The sequence below is a fragment of the Brachionichthys hirsutus genome, chromosome 7 (assembly GCF_040956055.1).
Source record: "Brachionichthys hirsutus isolate HB-005 chromosome 7, CSIRO-AGI_Bhir_v1, whole genome shotgun sequence".
In the NCBI taxonomy this organism is placed as follows: Eukaryota; Metazoa; Chordata; class Actinopteri; order Lophiiformes; family Brachionichthyidae; genus Brachionichthys; species Brachionichthys hirsutus.
In genome coordinates, this window is record NC_090903.1 from 1,659,392 (window position 1) to 1,673,229 (window position 13,838).

General features: G+C 42.1%; 43 pseudogenes; all 43 read left to right on the forward strand.

Annotated features, from left to right (window-relative positions):
* The first annotated feature begins 111 nt into the window (after window positions 1–111).
* Window positions 112–230, forward strand: LOC137896480 (5S ribosomal RNA; annotated as a pseudogene).
* A 195-nt stretch (window positions 231–425) lies between these two features.
* LOC137896479 (5S ribosomal RNA) lies at window positions 426–544 on the forward strand (annotated as a pseudogene).
* Window positions 545–740: 196 nt separating this feature from the next.
* Window positions 741–859, forward strand: LOC137896666 (5S ribosomal RNA; annotated as a pseudogene).
* A 195-nt stretch (window positions 860–1,054) lies between these two features.
* On the forward strand, window positions 1,055–1,173 carry LOC137896909 (5S ribosomal RNA; annotated as a pseudogene).
* Window positions 1,174–1,369: 196 nt separating this feature from the next.
* On the forward strand, window positions 1,370–1,488 carry LOC137896493 (5S ribosomal RNA; annotated as a pseudogene).
* A 195-nt stretch (window positions 1,489–1,683) lies between these two features.
* LOC137897299 (5S ribosomal RNA) lies at window positions 1,684–1,802 on the forward strand (annotated as a pseudogene).
* Window positions 1,803–1,998: 196 nt separating this feature from the next.
* Window positions 1,999–2,117, forward strand: LOC137897021 (5S ribosomal RNA; annotated as a pseudogene).
* Window positions 2,118–2,313: 196 nt separating this feature from the next.
* LOC137896428 (5S ribosomal RNA) lies at window positions 2,314–2,432 on the forward strand (annotated as a pseudogene).
* A 195-nt stretch (window positions 2,433–2,627) lies between these two features.
* On the forward strand, window positions 2,628–2,746 carry LOC137896910 (5S ribosomal RNA; annotated as a pseudogene).
* Window positions 2,747–2,942: 196 nt separating this feature from the next.
* On the forward strand, window positions 2,943–3,061 carry LOC137896494 (5S ribosomal RNA; annotated as a pseudogene).
* Window positions 3,062–3,256: 195 nt separating this feature from the next.
* On the forward strand, window positions 3,257–3,375 carry LOC137897311 (5S ribosomal RNA; annotated as a pseudogene).
* Window positions 3,376–3,571: 196 nt separating this feature from the next.
* On the forward strand, window positions 3,572–3,690 carry LOC137897023 (5S ribosomal RNA; annotated as a pseudogene).
* A 196-nt stretch (window positions 3,691–3,886) lies between these two features.
* LOC137896481 (5S ribosomal RNA) lies at window positions 3,887–4,005 on the forward strand (annotated as a pseudogene).
* Window positions 4,006–4,200: 195 nt separating this feature from the next.
* Window positions 4,201–4,319, forward strand: LOC137896321 (5S ribosomal RNA; annotated as a pseudogene).
* A 196-nt stretch (window positions 4,320–4,515) lies between these two features.
* Window positions 4,516–4,634, forward strand: LOC137896704 (5S ribosomal RNA; annotated as a pseudogene).
* A 195-nt stretch (window positions 4,635–4,829) lies between these two features.
* LOC137897323 (5S ribosomal RNA) lies at window positions 4,830–4,948 on the forward strand (annotated as a pseudogene).
* Window positions 4,949–5,144: 196 nt separating this feature from the next.
* On the forward strand, window positions 5,145–5,263 carry LOC137897024 (5S ribosomal RNA; annotated as a pseudogene).
* Window positions 5,264–5,459: 196 nt separating this feature from the next.
* LOC137896483 (5S ribosomal RNA) lies at window positions 5,460–5,578 on the forward strand (annotated as a pseudogene).
* Window positions 5,579–5,773: 195 nt separating this feature from the next.
* On the forward strand, window positions 5,774–5,892 carry LOC137897137 (5S ribosomal RNA; annotated as a pseudogene).
* A 196-nt stretch (window positions 5,893–6,088) lies between these two features.
* Window positions 6,089–6,207, forward strand: LOC137896795 (5S ribosomal RNA; annotated as a pseudogene).
* Window positions 6,208–6,402: 195 nt separating this feature from the next.
* On the forward strand, window positions 6,403–6,521 carry LOC137897026 (5S ribosomal RNA; annotated as a pseudogene).
* Window positions 6,522–6,717: 196 nt separating this feature from the next.
* On the forward strand, window positions 6,718–6,836 carry LOC137896484 (5S ribosomal RNA; annotated as a pseudogene).
* Window positions 6,837–7,031: 195 nt separating this feature from the next.
* Window positions 7,032–7,150, forward strand: LOC137897335 (5S ribosomal RNA; annotated as a pseudogene).
* A 196-nt stretch (window positions 7,151–7,346) lies between these two features.
* On the forward strand, window positions 7,347–7,465 carry LOC137896706 (5S ribosomal RNA; annotated as a pseudogene).
* A 195-nt stretch (window positions 7,466–7,660) lies between these two features.
* Window positions 7,661–7,779, forward strand: LOC137897346 (5S ribosomal RNA; annotated as a pseudogene).
* Window positions 7,780–7,975: 196 nt separating this feature from the next.
* Window positions 7,976–8,094, forward strand: LOC137897027 (5S ribosomal RNA; annotated as a pseudogene).
* Window positions 8,095–8,290: 196 nt separating this feature from the next.
* Window positions 8,291–8,409, forward strand: LOC137896485 (5S ribosomal RNA; annotated as a pseudogene).
* A 195-nt stretch (window positions 8,410–8,604) lies between these two features.
* On the forward strand, window positions 8,605–8,723 carry LOC137897138 (5S ribosomal RNA; annotated as a pseudogene).
* A 196-nt stretch (window positions 8,724–8,919) lies between these two features.
* LOC137896796 (5S ribosomal RNA) lies at window positions 8,920–9,038 on the forward strand (annotated as a pseudogene).
* A 195-nt stretch (window positions 9,039–9,233) lies between these two features.
* On the forward strand, window positions 9,234–9,352 carry LOC137896495 (5S ribosomal RNA; annotated as a pseudogene).
* A 195-nt stretch (window positions 9,353–9,547) lies between these two features.
* On the forward strand, window positions 9,548–9,666 carry LOC137897358 (5S ribosomal RNA; annotated as a pseudogene).
* Window positions 9,667–9,862: 196 nt separating this feature from the next.
* Window positions 9,863–9,981, forward strand: LOC137897028 (5S ribosomal RNA; annotated as a pseudogene).
* Window positions 9,982–10,177: 196 nt separating this feature from the next.
* LOC137896486 (5S ribosomal RNA) lies at window positions 10,178–10,296 on the forward strand (annotated as a pseudogene).
* A 195-nt stretch (window positions 10,297–10,491) lies between these two features.
* Window positions 10,492–10,610, forward strand: LOC137897370 (5S ribosomal RNA; annotated as a pseudogene).
* A 214-nt stretch (window positions 10,611–10,824) lies between these two features.
* On the forward strand, window positions 10,825–10,943 carry LOC137897303 (5S ribosomal RNA; annotated as a pseudogene).
* Window positions 10,944–11,139: 196 nt separating this feature from the next.
* On the forward strand, window positions 11,140–11,258 carry LOC137896496 (5S ribosomal RNA; annotated as a pseudogene).
* Window positions 11,259–11,453: 195 nt separating this feature from the next.
* On the forward strand, window positions 11,454–11,572 carry LOC137897382 (5S ribosomal RNA; annotated as a pseudogene).
* A 196-nt stretch (window positions 11,573–11,768) lies between these two features.
* On the forward strand, window positions 11,769–11,887 carry LOC137897029 (5S ribosomal RNA; annotated as a pseudogene).
* Window positions 11,888–12,083: 196 nt separating this feature from the next.
* LOC137896487 (5S ribosomal RNA) lies at window positions 12,084–12,202 on the forward strand (annotated as a pseudogene).
* A 195-nt stretch (window positions 12,203–12,397) lies between these two features.
* On the forward strand, window positions 12,398–12,516 carry LOC137897394 (5S ribosomal RNA; annotated as a pseudogene).
* A 205-nt stretch (window positions 12,517–12,721) lies between these two features.
* LOC137897304 (5S ribosomal RNA) lies at window positions 12,722–12,840 on the forward strand (annotated as a pseudogene).
* A 196-nt stretch (window positions 12,841–13,036) lies between these two features.
* Window positions 13,037–13,155, forward strand: LOC137896984 (5S ribosomal RNA; annotated as a pseudogene).
* Window positions 13,156–13,665: 510 nt separating this feature from the next.
* LOC137897004 (5S ribosomal RNA) lies at window positions 13,666–13,784 on the forward strand (annotated as a pseudogene).
* The last annotated feature ends 54 nt before the right edge of the window (window positions 13,785–13,838 follow it).

Here is a 13,838-nt window from a genome sequence, read left to right on the forward strand (position 1 = left end):
TTGTAGAAAAATGTGCTTGAGTTGTCTGGTTAAAGAAAGTTGCCTTTGTTGCTGAAGTTGTTTAAAATTGTGACAAATCTATATATACTATGTTTTCTATACTGTGCTCCAGCTCACGGCCATACCTGCCCGGGAGTGCCCAATCTCATCAGATCTTGGAAGCCAAGCAGGCACGGGCCTGGTTAGTACATGTGCGGGAGACTCACTCGGAATACCAGGTGCTGTGAGCTTTTAAATTGGTCAGAATTTTGAATTTAAAGAAAAAAATCTTCCTGGGATGAATGCGATCATGGAATTCAGGACTTGACGACTGATTGTATAAAAATGTGTTGTCGTTGTCTGGTTAAAGAAAGTTGCCTTTGTTGCTGAAGTTGTTTAAAATTGTGACAAATCTATATATACTATGTTTTCAATACTGTACTCTAGCTCACGGCCATACCTGCCTGGGAGTGCCCAATCCCATCAGATCTTGGAAGCCAAGCAGGCACGGGCCTGGTCAGTACATGTGCAGGAGACTCACTTGGAATACCAGGTGCTGTGAGCTTTTAAATTGGTCAGAATTTTGGATTTAAAGAAAAAAAATCTACCTGGGATGAATGCGATCATGGAATTCAGGACTTGACGACTGATTGTAGAAAAATGTGCTTGAGTTGTCTGGTTAAAGAAAGTTGCCTTTGTTGCTGAAGTTGTTTAAAATTGTGACAAATCTATATATACTATGTTTTCTATGCCGTGCTCCAGCTTACGGCCATACCTGCCCGGGAGTGCCCAATCTCATCAGATCTTGGAAGCCAAGCAGGCACGGGCCTGGTTAGTACATGTGCGGGAGACTCACTCGGAATACCAGGTGCTGTGAGCTTTTAAATTGGTCAGAATTTTGAATTTAAAGAAAAAAATCTTCCTGGGATGAATGCGATCATGGAATTCAGGACTTGACGACTGATTGTATAAAAATGTGTTGTAGTTGTCTGGTTAAAGAAAGTTGCCTTTGTTGCTGAAGTTGTTTAAAATTGTGACAAATCTATATATACTATGTTTTCTGTACCGTACTCCAGCTCGCGGCCATACCTGCCTGGGAGTGCCCAATCTCATCAGACCTTGGAAGCCAAGCAGGTGTGGGCCTGGTCAGTACATGTGCAGGAGACTCACTTGGAATACCAGGTGCTGTGAGCTTTTAAATTGGTCAGAATTTTGGATTTAAAGAAAAAAAATCTACCTGGGATGAATGCGATCATGGAATTCAGGACTTGACGACTGATTGTAGAAAAATGTGCTTTAGTTGTCTGGTTAAAGAAAGTTGCCTTTGTTGCTGAAGTTGTTTAAAATTGTGACAAATCTATATATACTATGTTTTCTATACTGTGCTCTGGCTCACGGCCATACCTGCCCGGGAGTGCCCAATCTCGTCAGATCTTGGAAGCCAAGCAGGCACGGGCCTGGTTAGTACATGTGCAGGAGACTCACTCGGAATACCAGGTGCTGTGAGCTTTTAAATTGGTCAGAATTTTGAATTTAAAGAAAAAAATCTTCCTGGGATGAATGCGATCATGGAATTCAGGACTTGACGACTGATTGTATAAAAATGTGTTGTCGTTGTCTGGTTAAAGAAAGTTGCCTTTGTTGCTGAAGTTGTTTAAAATTGTGACAAATCTATATATACTATGTTTTCTATACCGTACTCCAGCTCACGGCCATACCTGCCTGGGAGTGCCCAATCTCGTCAGATCTTGGAAGCCAAGCAGGCACGGGCCTGGTTAGTACATGTGCAGGAGACTCACTTGGAATACCAGGTGCTGTGAGCTTTTAAATTGGTCAGAATTTTGAATTGACAGAAAAAAAATCTACCTGGGATGAATGCGATCATGGAATTCAGGACTTGACGACTGATTGTATAAAAATGTGTTGTAGCTGTCTGGTTAAAGAAAGTTGCCTTTTTTGCTGAAGTTGTTTAAAATTGTGACAAATCTATATATACTATGTTTTCTGTACCATACTCCAGCTCGCGGCCATACCTGCCTGGGAGTGCCCAATCTCATCAGACCTTGGAAGCCAAGCAGGTGCGGGCCTGGTCAGTACATGTGCAGGAGACTCACTTGGAATACCAGGTGCTGTGAGCTTTTAAATTGGTCAGAATTTTGGATTTAAAGAAAAAAAATCTACCTGGGATGAATGCGATCATGGAATTCAGGACTTGACGACTGATTGTAGAAAAATGTGCTTGAGTTGTCTGGTTAAAGAAAGTTGCCTTTGTTGCTGAAGTTGTTTAAAATTGTGACAAATCTATATATACTATGTTTTCTATACTGTGCTCCAGCTCACGGCCATACCTGCCCGGGAGTGCCCAATCTCATCAGATCTTGGAAGCCAAGCAGGCACGGGCCTGGTTAGTACATGTGCGGGAGACTCACTTGGAATACCAGGTGCTGTGAGCTTTTAAATTGGTCAGAATTTTGAATTTAAAGAAAAAAATCTTCCTGGGATGAATGCGATCATGGAATTCAGGACTTGACGACTGATTGTATAAAAATGTGTTGTAGTTGTCTGGTTAAAGAAAGTTGCCTTTGTTGCTGAAGTTGTTTAAAATTGTGACAAATCTATATATACTATGTTTTCTGTACCGTACTCCAGCTCGCGGCCATACCTGCCTGGGAGTGCCCAATCTCATCAGACCTTGGAAGCCAAGCAGGTGTGGGCCTGGTCAGTACATGTGCAGGAGACTCACTTGGAATACCAGGTGCTGTGAGCTTTTAAATTGGTCAGAATTTTGGATTTAAAGAAAAAAAATCTACCTGGGATGAATGCGATCATGGAATTCAGGACTTGACGACTGATTGTAGAAAAATGTGCTTTAGTTGTCTGGTTAAAGAAAGTTGCCTTTGTTGCTGAAGTTGTTTAAAATTGTGACAAATCTATATATACTATGTTTTCTATACTGTGCTCCGGCTCACGGCCATACCTGCCCGGGAGTGCCCAATCTCGTCAGATCTTGGAAGCCAAGCAGGCACGGGCCTGGTTAGTACATGTGCAGGAGACTCACTCGGAATACCAGGTGCTGTGAGCTTTTAAATTGGTCAGAATTTTGAATTTAAAGAAAAAAATCTTCCTGGGATGAATGCGATCATGGAATTCAGGACTTGACGACTGATTGTATAAAAATGTGTTGTCGTTGTCTGGTTAAAGAAAGTTGCCTTTGTTGCTGAAGTTGTTTAAAATTGTGACAAATCTATATATACTATGTTTTCTATACCGTACTCCAGCTCACGGCCATACCTGCCTGGGAGTGCCCAATCTCGTCAGATCTTGGAAGCCAAGCAGGCACGGGCCTGGTTAGTACATGTGCAGGAGACTCACTTGGAATACCAGGTGCTGTGAGCTTTTAAATTGGTCAGAATTTTGAATTGACAGAAAAAAAATCTACCTGGGATGAATGCGATCATGGAATTCAGGACTTGACGACTGATTGTATAAAAATGTGTTGTAGCTGTCTGGTTAAAGAAAGTTGCCTTTTTTGCTGAAGTTGTTTAAAATTGTGACAAATCTATATATACTATGTTTTCTGTACCATACTCCAGCTCGCGGCCATACCTGCCTGGGAGTGCCCAATCTCATCAGACCTTGGAAGCCAAGCAGGTGCGGGCCTGGTCAGTACATGTGCAGGAGACTCACTTGGAATACCAGGTGCTGTGAGCTTTTAAATTGGTCAGAATTTTGGATTTAAAGAAAAAAAATCTACCTGGGATGAATGCGATCATGGAATTCAGGACTTGACGACTGATTGTAGAAAAATGTGCTTGAGTTGTCTGGTTAAAGAAAGTTGCCTTTGTTGCTGAAGTTGTTTAAAATTGTGACAAATCTATATATACTATGTTTTCTATACTGTGCTCCAGCTCACGGCCATACCTGCCCGGGAGTGCCCAATCTCATCAGATCTTGGAAGCCAAGCAGGCACGGGCCTGGTTAGTACATGTGCGGGAGACTCACTCGGAATACCAGGTGCTGTGAGCTTTTAAATTGGTCAGAATTTTGAATTTAAAGAAAAAAATCTTCCTGGGATGAATGCGATCATGGAATTCAGGACTTGACGACTGATTGTATAAAAATGTGTTGTCGTTGTCTGGTTAAAGAAAGTTGCCTTTGTTGCTGAAGTTGTTTAAAATTGTGACAAATCTATATATACTATGTTTTCTATGCTGTGCTCCAGCTCACGGCCATACCTGCCTGGGAGTGCCCAATCTCGTCAGATCTTGGAAGCCAAGCAGGCACGGGCCTGGTTAGTACATGTGCAGGAGGCTCACTTGGAATACCAGGTGCTGTGAGCTTTTAAATTGGTCAGAATTTTGAATTGACAGAAAAAAAATCTACCTGGGATGAATGCGATCATGGAATTCAGGACTTGACGACTGATTGTAGAAAAATGTGCTTTAGTTGTCTGGTTAAAGAAAGTTGCCTTTGTTGCTGAAGTTGTTTAAAATTGTGACAAATCTATATATACTATGTTTTCTATACTGTGCTCCAGCTCACGGCCATACCTGCCCGGGAGTGCCCAATCTCATCAGATCTTGGAAGCCAAGCAGGCACGGGCCTGGTTAGTACATGTGCGGGAGACTCACTCGGAATACCAGGTGCTGTGGGCTTTTAAATTGGTCAGAATTTTGAATTTAAAGAAAAAAATCTTCCTGGGATGAATGCGATCATGGAATTCAGGACTTGACGACTGATTGTACAAAAATGTGTTGTCGTTGTCTGGTTAAAGAAAGTTGCCTTTGTTGCTGAAGTTGTTTAAAATTGTGACAAATCTATATATACTATGTTTTCTATACCGTACTCCAGCTCACGGCCATACCTGCCTGGGAGTGCCCAATCTCGTCAGATCTTGGAAGCCAAGCAGGCACGGGCCTGGTTAGTACATGTGCAGGAGACTCACTTGGAATACCAGGTGCTGTGAGCTTTTAAATTGGTCAGAATTTTGAATTGACAGAAAAAAAATCTACCTCGGATGAATGCGATCATGGAATTCAGGACTTGACGACTGATTGTATAAAAATGTGTTGTAGCTGTCTGGTTAAAGAAAGTTGCCTTTTTTGCTGAAGTTGTTTAAAATTGTGACAAATCTATATATACTATGTTTTCTGTACCGTACTCCAGCTCGCGGCCATACCTGCCTGGGAGTGCCCAATCTCATCAGACCTTGGAAGCCAAGCAGGTGCGGGCCTGGTCAGTACATGTGCAGGAGACTCACTTGGAATACCAGGTGCTGTGAGCTTTTAAATTGGTCAGAATTTTGGATTTAAAGAAAAAAAATCTACCTGGGATGAATGCGATCATGGAATTCAGGACTTGACGACTGATTGTAGAAAAATGTGCTTGAGTTGTCTGGTTAAAGAAAGTTGCCTTTGTTGCTGAAGTTGTTTAAAATTGTGACAAATCTATATATACTATGTTTTCTATACTGTGCTCCAGCTCACGGCCATACCTGCCCGGGAGTGCCCAATCTCATCAGATCTTGGAAGCCAAGCAGGCACGGGCCTGGTTAGTACATGTGCGGGAGACTCACTCGGAATACCAGGTGCTGTGAGCTTTTAAATTGGTCAGAATTTTGAATTTAAAGAAAAAAATCTTCCTGGGATGAATGCGATCATGGAATTCAGGACTTGACGACTGATTGTATAAAAATGTGTTGTCGTTGTCTGGTTAAAGAAAGTTGCCTTTGTTGCTGAAGTTGTTTAAAATTGTGACAAATCTATATATACTATGTTTTCTATACCGTACTCCAGCTCACGGCCATACCTGCCTGGGAGTGCCCAATCTCATCAGATCTTGGAAGCCGAGCAGGCATGGGCCTGGTTAGTACATGTGCAGGAGGCTTGCTTGGGATACCAGGTGCCGTGAGCTTTTAAATTGGTCAGAATTTTGAATTTAAAGAAAAAAAATCTACCTGGGATGAATCTGATCATGGAATTCAGGACTTGACGACTGATTGTAGAAAAATGTGCTTTCGTTGTCTGGTTAAAGAAAGTTGCTGAAGTTGCTGAAGTTGTTTAAAATTGTGACAAATCTATATATACTATGTTTTCTATACTGTACTCCAGCTCACGGCCATACCTGCCTGGGAGTGCCCAATCTCATCAGATCTTGGAAGCCAAGCGGGCGAGGGCCTGGTCAGTACATGTGCAGGAAACTCACTTGGAATGCCAGGTGCTGTGAGCTTTTAAATTGGTCAGAATTTTGAATTTAAAGAAAAAAATCTTCCTGGGATGAATGCGATCATGGAATTCAGGACTTGACGACTGATTGTAGAAAAATGTGCTTTAGTTGTCTGGTTAAAGAAAGTTGCCTTTTTTGCTGAAGTTGTTTAAAATTGTGACAAATCTATATATACTATGTTTTCTGTACCATACTCCAGCTCGCGGCCATACCTGCCTGGGAGTGCCCAATCTCATCAGACCTTGGAAGCCAAGCAGGTGCGGGCCTGGTCAGTACATGTGCAGGAGACTCACTTGGAATACCAGGTGCTGTGAGCTTTTAAATTGGTCAGAATTTTGGATTTAAAGAAAAAAAATCTACCTGGGATGAATGCGATCATGGAATTCAGGACTTGACGACTGATTGTAGAAAAATGTGCTTGAGTTGTCTGGTTAAAGAAAGTTGCCTTTGTTGCTGAAGTTGTTTAAAATTGTGACAAATCTATATATACTATGTTTTCTATACTGTGCTCCAGCTCACGGCCATACCTGCCCGGGAGTGCCCAATCTCATCAGATCTTGGAAGCCAAGCAGGCACGGGCCTGGTTAGTACATGTGCGGGAGACTCACTCGGAATACCAGGTGCTGTGAGCTTTTAAATTGGTCAGAATTTTGAATTTAAAGAAAAAAATCTTCCTGGGATGAATGCGATCATGGAATTCAGGACTTGACGACTGATTGTATAAAAATGTGTTGTCGTTGTCTGGTTAAAGAAAGTTGCCTTTGTTGCTGAAGTTGTTTAAAATTGTGACAAATCTATATATACTATGTTTTCTATACTGTGCTCCAGCTCACGGCCATACCTGCCTGGGAGTGCCCAATCTCGTCAGATCTTGGAAGCCAAGCAGGCACGGGCCTGGTTAGTACATGTGCAGGAGACTCACTTGGAATACCAGGTGCTGTGAGCTTTTAAATTGGTCAGAATTTTGAATTGACAGAAAAAAAATCTACCTGGGATGAATGCGATCATGGAATTCAGGACTTGACGACTGATTGTAGAAAAATGTGCTTTAGTTGTCTGGTTAAAGAAAGTTGCCTTTGTTGCTGAAGTTGTTTAAAATTGTGACAAATCTATATATACTATGTTTTCTATACTGTGCTCCAGCTCACGGCCATACCTGCCCGGGAGTGCCCAATCTCATCAGATCTTGGAAGCCAAGCAGGCACGGGCCTGGTTAGTACATGTGCGGGAGACTCACTCGGAATACCAGGTGCTGTGGGCTTTTAAATTGGTCAGAATTTTGAATTTAAAGAAAAAAATCTTCCTGGGATGAATGCGATCATGGAATTCAGGACTTGACGACTGATTGTACAAAAATGTGTTGTCGTTGTCTGGTTAAAGAAAGTTGCCTTTGTTGCTGAAGTTGTTTAAAATTGTGACAAATCTATATATACTATGTTTTCTATACCGTACTCCAGCTCACGGCCATACCTGCCTGGGAGTGCCCAATCTCGTCAGATCTTGGAAGCCAAGCAGGCACGGGCCTGGTTAGTACATGTGCAGGAGACTCACTTGGAATACCAGGTGCTGTGAGCTTTTAAATTGGTCAGAATTTTGAATTGACAGAAAAAAAATCTACCTCGGATGAATGCGATCATGGAATTCAGGACTTGACGACTGATTGTATAAAAATGTGTTGTAGCTGTCTGGTTAAAGAAAGTTGCCTTTTTTGCTGAAGTTGTTTAAAATTGTGACAAATCTATATATACTATGTTTTCTGTACCGTACTCCAGCTCGCGGCCATACCTGCCTGGGAGTGCCCAATCTCATCAGACCTTGGAAGCCAAGCAGGTGCGGGCCTGGTCAGTACATGTGCAGGAGACTCACTTGGAATACCAGGTGCTGTGAGCTTTTAAATTGGTCAGAATTTTGGATTTAAAGAAAAAAAATCTACCTGGGATGAATGCGATCATGGAATTCAGGACTTGACGACTGATTGTAGAAAAATGTGCTTGAGTTGTCTGGTTAAAGAAAGTTGCCTTTGTTGCTGAAGTTGTTTAAAATTGTGACAAATCTATATATACTATGTTTTCTATACTGTGCTCCAGCTCACGGCCATACCTGCCCGGGAGTGCCCAATCTCATCAGATCTTGGAAGCCAAGCAGGCACGGGCCTGGTTAGTACATGTGCGGGAGACTCACTCGGAATACCAGGTGCTGTGAGCTTTTAAATTGGTCAGAATTTTGAATTTAAAGAAAAAAATCTTCCTGGGATGAATGCGATCATGGAATTCAGGACTTGACGACTGATTGTATAAAAATGTGTTGTCGTTGTCTGGTTAAAGAAAGTTGCCTTTGTTGCTGAAGTTGTTTAAAATTGTGACAAATCTATATATACTATGTTTTCTATACCGTACTCCAGCTCACGGCCATACCTGCCTGGGAGTGCCCAATCTCATCAGATCTTGGAAGCCGAGCAGGCATGGGCCTGGTTAGTACATGTGCAGGAGGCTTGCTTGGGATACCAGGTGCCGTGAGCTTTTAAATTGGTCAGAATTTTGAATTTAAAGAAAAAAAATCTACCTGGGATGAATCTGATCATGGAATTCAGGACTTGACGACTGATTGTAGAAAAATGTGCTTTCGTTGTCTGGTTAAAGAAAGTTGCTGAAGTTGCTGAAGTTGTTTAAAATTGTGACAAATCTATATATACTATGTTTTCTATACTGTACTCCAGCTCACGGCCATACCTGCCTGGGAGTGCCCAATCTCATCAGATCTTGGAAGCCAAGCGGGCGAGGGCCTGGTCAGTACATGTGCAGGAAACTCACTTGGAATGCCAGGTGCTGTGAGCTTTTAAATTGGTCAGAATTTTGAATTTAAAGAAAAAAATCTTCCTGGGATGAATGCGATCATGGAATTCAGGACTTGACGACTGATTGTAGAAAAATGTGCTTTAGTTGTCTGGTTAAAGAAAGTTGCCTTTGTTGCTGAAGTTGTTTAAAATTGTGACAAATCTATATATACTATGTTTTCTATACTGTGCTCCGGCTCACGGCCATACCTGCCCGGGAGTGCCCAATCTCGTCAGATCTTGGAAGCCAAGCAGGCACGGGCCTGGTTAGTACATGTGCAGGAGACTCACTCGGAATACCAGGTGCTGTGAGCTTTTAAATTGGTCAGAATTTTGAATTTAAAGAAAAAAATCTTCCTGGGATGAATGCGATCATGGAATTCAGGACTTGACGACTGATTGTATAAAAATGTGTTGTCGTTGTCTGGTTAAAGAAAGTTGCCTTTGTTGCTGAAGTTGTTTAAAATTGTGACAAATCTATATATACTATGTTTTCTATACCGTACTCCAGCTCACGGCCATACCTGCCTGGGAGTGCCCAATCTCGTCAGATCTTGGAAGCCAAGCAGGCACGGGCCTGGTTAGTACATGTGCAGGAGACTCACTTGGAATACCAGGTGCTGTGAGCTTTTAAATTGGTCAGAATTTTGAATTGACAGAAAAAAAATCTACCTGGGATGAATGCGATCATGGAATTCAGGACTTGACGACTGATTGTATAAAAATGTGTTGTAGCTGTCTGGTTAAAGAAAGTTGCCTTTTTTGCTGAAGTTGTTTAAAATTGTGACAAATCTATATATACTATGTTTTCTATACTGTACTCCAGCTCGCGGCCATACCTGCCTGGGAGTGCCCAATCTCATCAGACCTTGGAAGCCAAGCAGGTGCGGGCCTGGTCAGTACATGTGCAGGAGACTCACTTGGAATACCAGGTGCTGTGAGCTTTTAAATTGGTCAGAATTTTGGATTTAAAGAAAAAAAATCTACCTGGGATGAATGCGATCATGGAATTCAGGACTTGACGACTGATTGTAGAAAAATGTGCTTGAGTTGTCTGGTTAAAGAAAGTTGCCTTTGTTGCTGAAGTTGTTTAAAATTGTGACAAATCTATATATACTATGTTTTCTATACTGTGCTCCAGCTCACGGCCATACCTGCCCGGGAGTGCCCAATCTCATCAGATCTTGGAAGCCAAGCAGGCACGGGCCTGGTTAGTACATGTGCGGGAGACTCACTCGGAATACCAGGTGCTGTGAGCTTTTAAATTGGTCAGAATTTTGAATTTAAAGAAAAAAATCTTCCTGGGATGAATGCGATCATGGAATTCAGGACTTGACGACTGATTGTATAAAAATGTGTTGTCGTTGTCTGGTTAAAGAAAGTTGCCTTTGTTGCTGAAGTTGTTTAAAATTGTGACAAATCTATATATACTATGTTTTCTATACTGTGCTCCGGCTCACGGCCATACCTGCCTGGGAGTGCCCAATCTCGTCAGATCTTGGAAGCCAAGCAGGCACGGGCCTGGTTAGTACATGTGCAGGAGACTCACTTGGAATACCAGGTGCTGTGAGCTTTTAAATTGGTCAGAATTTTGAATTGACAGAAAAAAAATCTACCTGGGATGAATGCGATCATGGAATTCAGGACTTGACGACTGATTGTATAAAAATGTGTTGTAGTTGTCTGGTTAAAGAAAGTTGCCTTTGTTGCCTTTGTTGCCTTTGTTGCTGAAGTTGTTTAAAATTGTGACAAATCTATATATACTATGTTTTCTGTACCGTACTCCAGCTCGCGGCCATACCTGCCTGGGAGTGCCCAATCTCATCAGACCTTGGAAGCCAGGCAGGTGTGGGCCTGGTCAGTACATGTGCAGGAGACTCACTTGGAATACCAGGTGCTGTGAGCTTTTAAATTGGTCAGAATTTTGGATTTAAAGAAAAAAAATCTACCTGGGATGAATGCGATCATGGAATTCAGGACTTGACGACTGATTGTAGAAAAATGTGCTTTAGTTGTCTGGTTCAAGAAAGTTGCCTTTGTTGCTGAAGTTGTTTAAAATTGTGACAAATCTATATATACTATGTTTTCTATACTGTGCTCCGGCTCACGGCCATACCTGCCCGGGAGTGCCCAATCTCGTCAGATCTTGGAAGCCAAGCAGGCACGGGCCTGGTTAGTACATGTGCAGGAGACTCACTCGGAATACCAGGTGCTGTGAGCTTTTAAATTGGTCAGAATTTTGAATTTAAAGAAAAAAATCTTCCTGGGATGAATGCGATCATGGAATTCAGGACTTGACGACTGATTGTATAAAAATGTGTTGTCGTTGTCTGGTTAAAGAAAGTTGCCTTTGTTGCTGAAGTTGTTTAAAATTGTGACAAATCTATATATACTATGTTTTCTATACTGTACTCCAGCTCACGGCCATACCTGCCTGGGAGTGCCCAATCTCGTCAGATCTTGGAAGCCAAGCAGGCACGGGCCTGGTTAGTACATGTGCAGGAGACTCACTTGGAATACCAGGTGCTGTGAGCTTTTAAATTGGTCAGAATTTTGAATTGACAGAAAAAAAATCTACCTGGGATGAATGCGATCATGGAATTCAGGACTTGACGACTGATTGTATAAAAATGTGTTGTAGCTGTCTGGTTAAAGAAAGTTGCCTTTTTTGCTGAAGTTGTTTAAAATTGTGACAAATCTATATATACTATGTTTTCTGTACCATACTCCAGCTCGCGGCCATACCTGCCTGGGAGTGCCCAATCTCATCAGACCTTGGAAGCCAAGCAGGTGCGGGCCTGGTCAGTACATGTGCAGGAGACTCACTTGGAATACCAGGTGCTGTGAGCTTTTAAATTGGTCAGAATTTTGGATTTAAAGAAAAAAAATCTACCTGGGATGAATGCGATCATGGAATTCAGGACTTGACGACTGATTGTAGAAAAATGTGCTTGAGTTGTCTGGTTAAAGAAAGTTGCCTTTGTTGCTGAAGTTGTTTAAAATTGTGACAAATCTATATATACTATGTTTTCTATACTGTGCTCCAGCTCACGGCCATACCTGCCCGGGAGTGCCCAATCTCATCAGATCTTGGAAGCCAAGCAGGCACGGGCCTGGTTAGTACATGTGCGGGAGACTCACTCGGAATACCAGGTGCTGTGAGCTTTTAAATTGGTCAGAATTTTGAATTTAAAGAAAAAAATCTTCCTGGGATGAATGCGATCATGGAATTCAGGACTTGACGACTGATTGTATAAAAATGTGTTGTCGTTGTCTGGTTAAAGAAAGTTGCCTTTGTTGCTGAAGTTGTTTAAAATTGTGACAAATCTATATATACTATGTTTTCTATGCTGTGCTCCAGCTCACGGCCATACCTGCCTGGGAGTGCCCAATCTCGTCAGATCTTGGAAGCCAAGCAGGCACGGGCCTGGTTAGTACATGTGCAGGAGACTCACTTGGAATACCAGGTGCTGTGAGCTTTTAAATTGGTCAGAATTTTGAATTGACAGAAAAAAAATCTACCTGGGATGAATGCGATCATGGAATTCAGGACTTGACGACTGATTGTATAAAAATGTGTTGTAGTTGTCTGGTTAAAGAAAGTTGCCTTTGTTGCCTTTGTTGCTGAAGTTGTTTAAAATTGTGACAAATCTATATATACTATGTTTTCTGTACCGTACTCCAGCTCGCGGCCATACCTGCCTGGGAGTGCCCAATCTCATCAGACCTTGGAAGCCAGGCAGGTGTGGGCCTGGTCAGTACATGTGCAGGAGACTCACTTGGAATACCAGGTGCTGTGAGCTTTTAAATTGGTCAGAATTTTGGATTTAAAGAAAAAAAATCTACCTGGGATGAATGCGATCATGGAATTCAGGACTTGACGACTGATTGTAGAAAAATGTGCTTTAGTTGTCTGGTTAAAGAAAGTTGCCTTTGTTGCTGAAGTTGTTTAAAATTGTGACAAATCTATATATACTATGTTTTCTATACTGTGCTCCAGCTCACGGCCATACCTGCCCTGGAGTGCCCAATCTCATCAGATCTTGGAAGCCAAGCAGGCACGGGCCTGGTTAGTACATGTGCGGGAGACTCACTCGGAATACCAGGTGCTGTGGGCTTTTAAATTGGTCAGAATTTTGAATTTAAAGAAAAAAATCTTCCTGGGATGAATGCGATCATGGAATTCAGGACTTGACGACTGATTGTATAAAAATGTGTTGTCGTTGTCTGGTTAAAGAAAGTTGCCTTTGTTGCTGAAGTTGTTTAAAATTGTGACAAATCTATATATACTATGTTTTCTATGCGGTGCTCTAGCTCACGGCCATACCTGCCTGGGAGTGCCCAATCTCTTCAGATCTTGGAAGCCGAGCAGGCATGGGGTTGGTTAGTACATGTGCAGGAGACTCACTTGGGATACCAGGTGCTGTGAGCTTTTAAATTGGTCAGAATTTTGAATTTAAAGAAAAAAAATCTACCTGGGATGAATCTGATCATGGAATTCAGGACTTGACGACTGATTGTAGAAAAATGTGCTTTTGTTGTCTGGTTAAAGAAAGTTGCCTTTGTTGCTGAAGTTGTTTAAAATTGTGACAAATCTATATATACTATGTTTTCTATACTGTACTCCAGCTCACGGCCATACCTGCCTGGGAGTGCCCAATCTCATCAGATCTTGGAGGCCAAGCGGGCGAGGGCCTGGTCAGTACATGTGCAGGAGACTCACTTGGAATGCCAGGTGCTGTGAGCTTTTAAATTGGTCAGAATTTTGAATTTAAAGAAAAAAATCTTCCTGGGATGAATG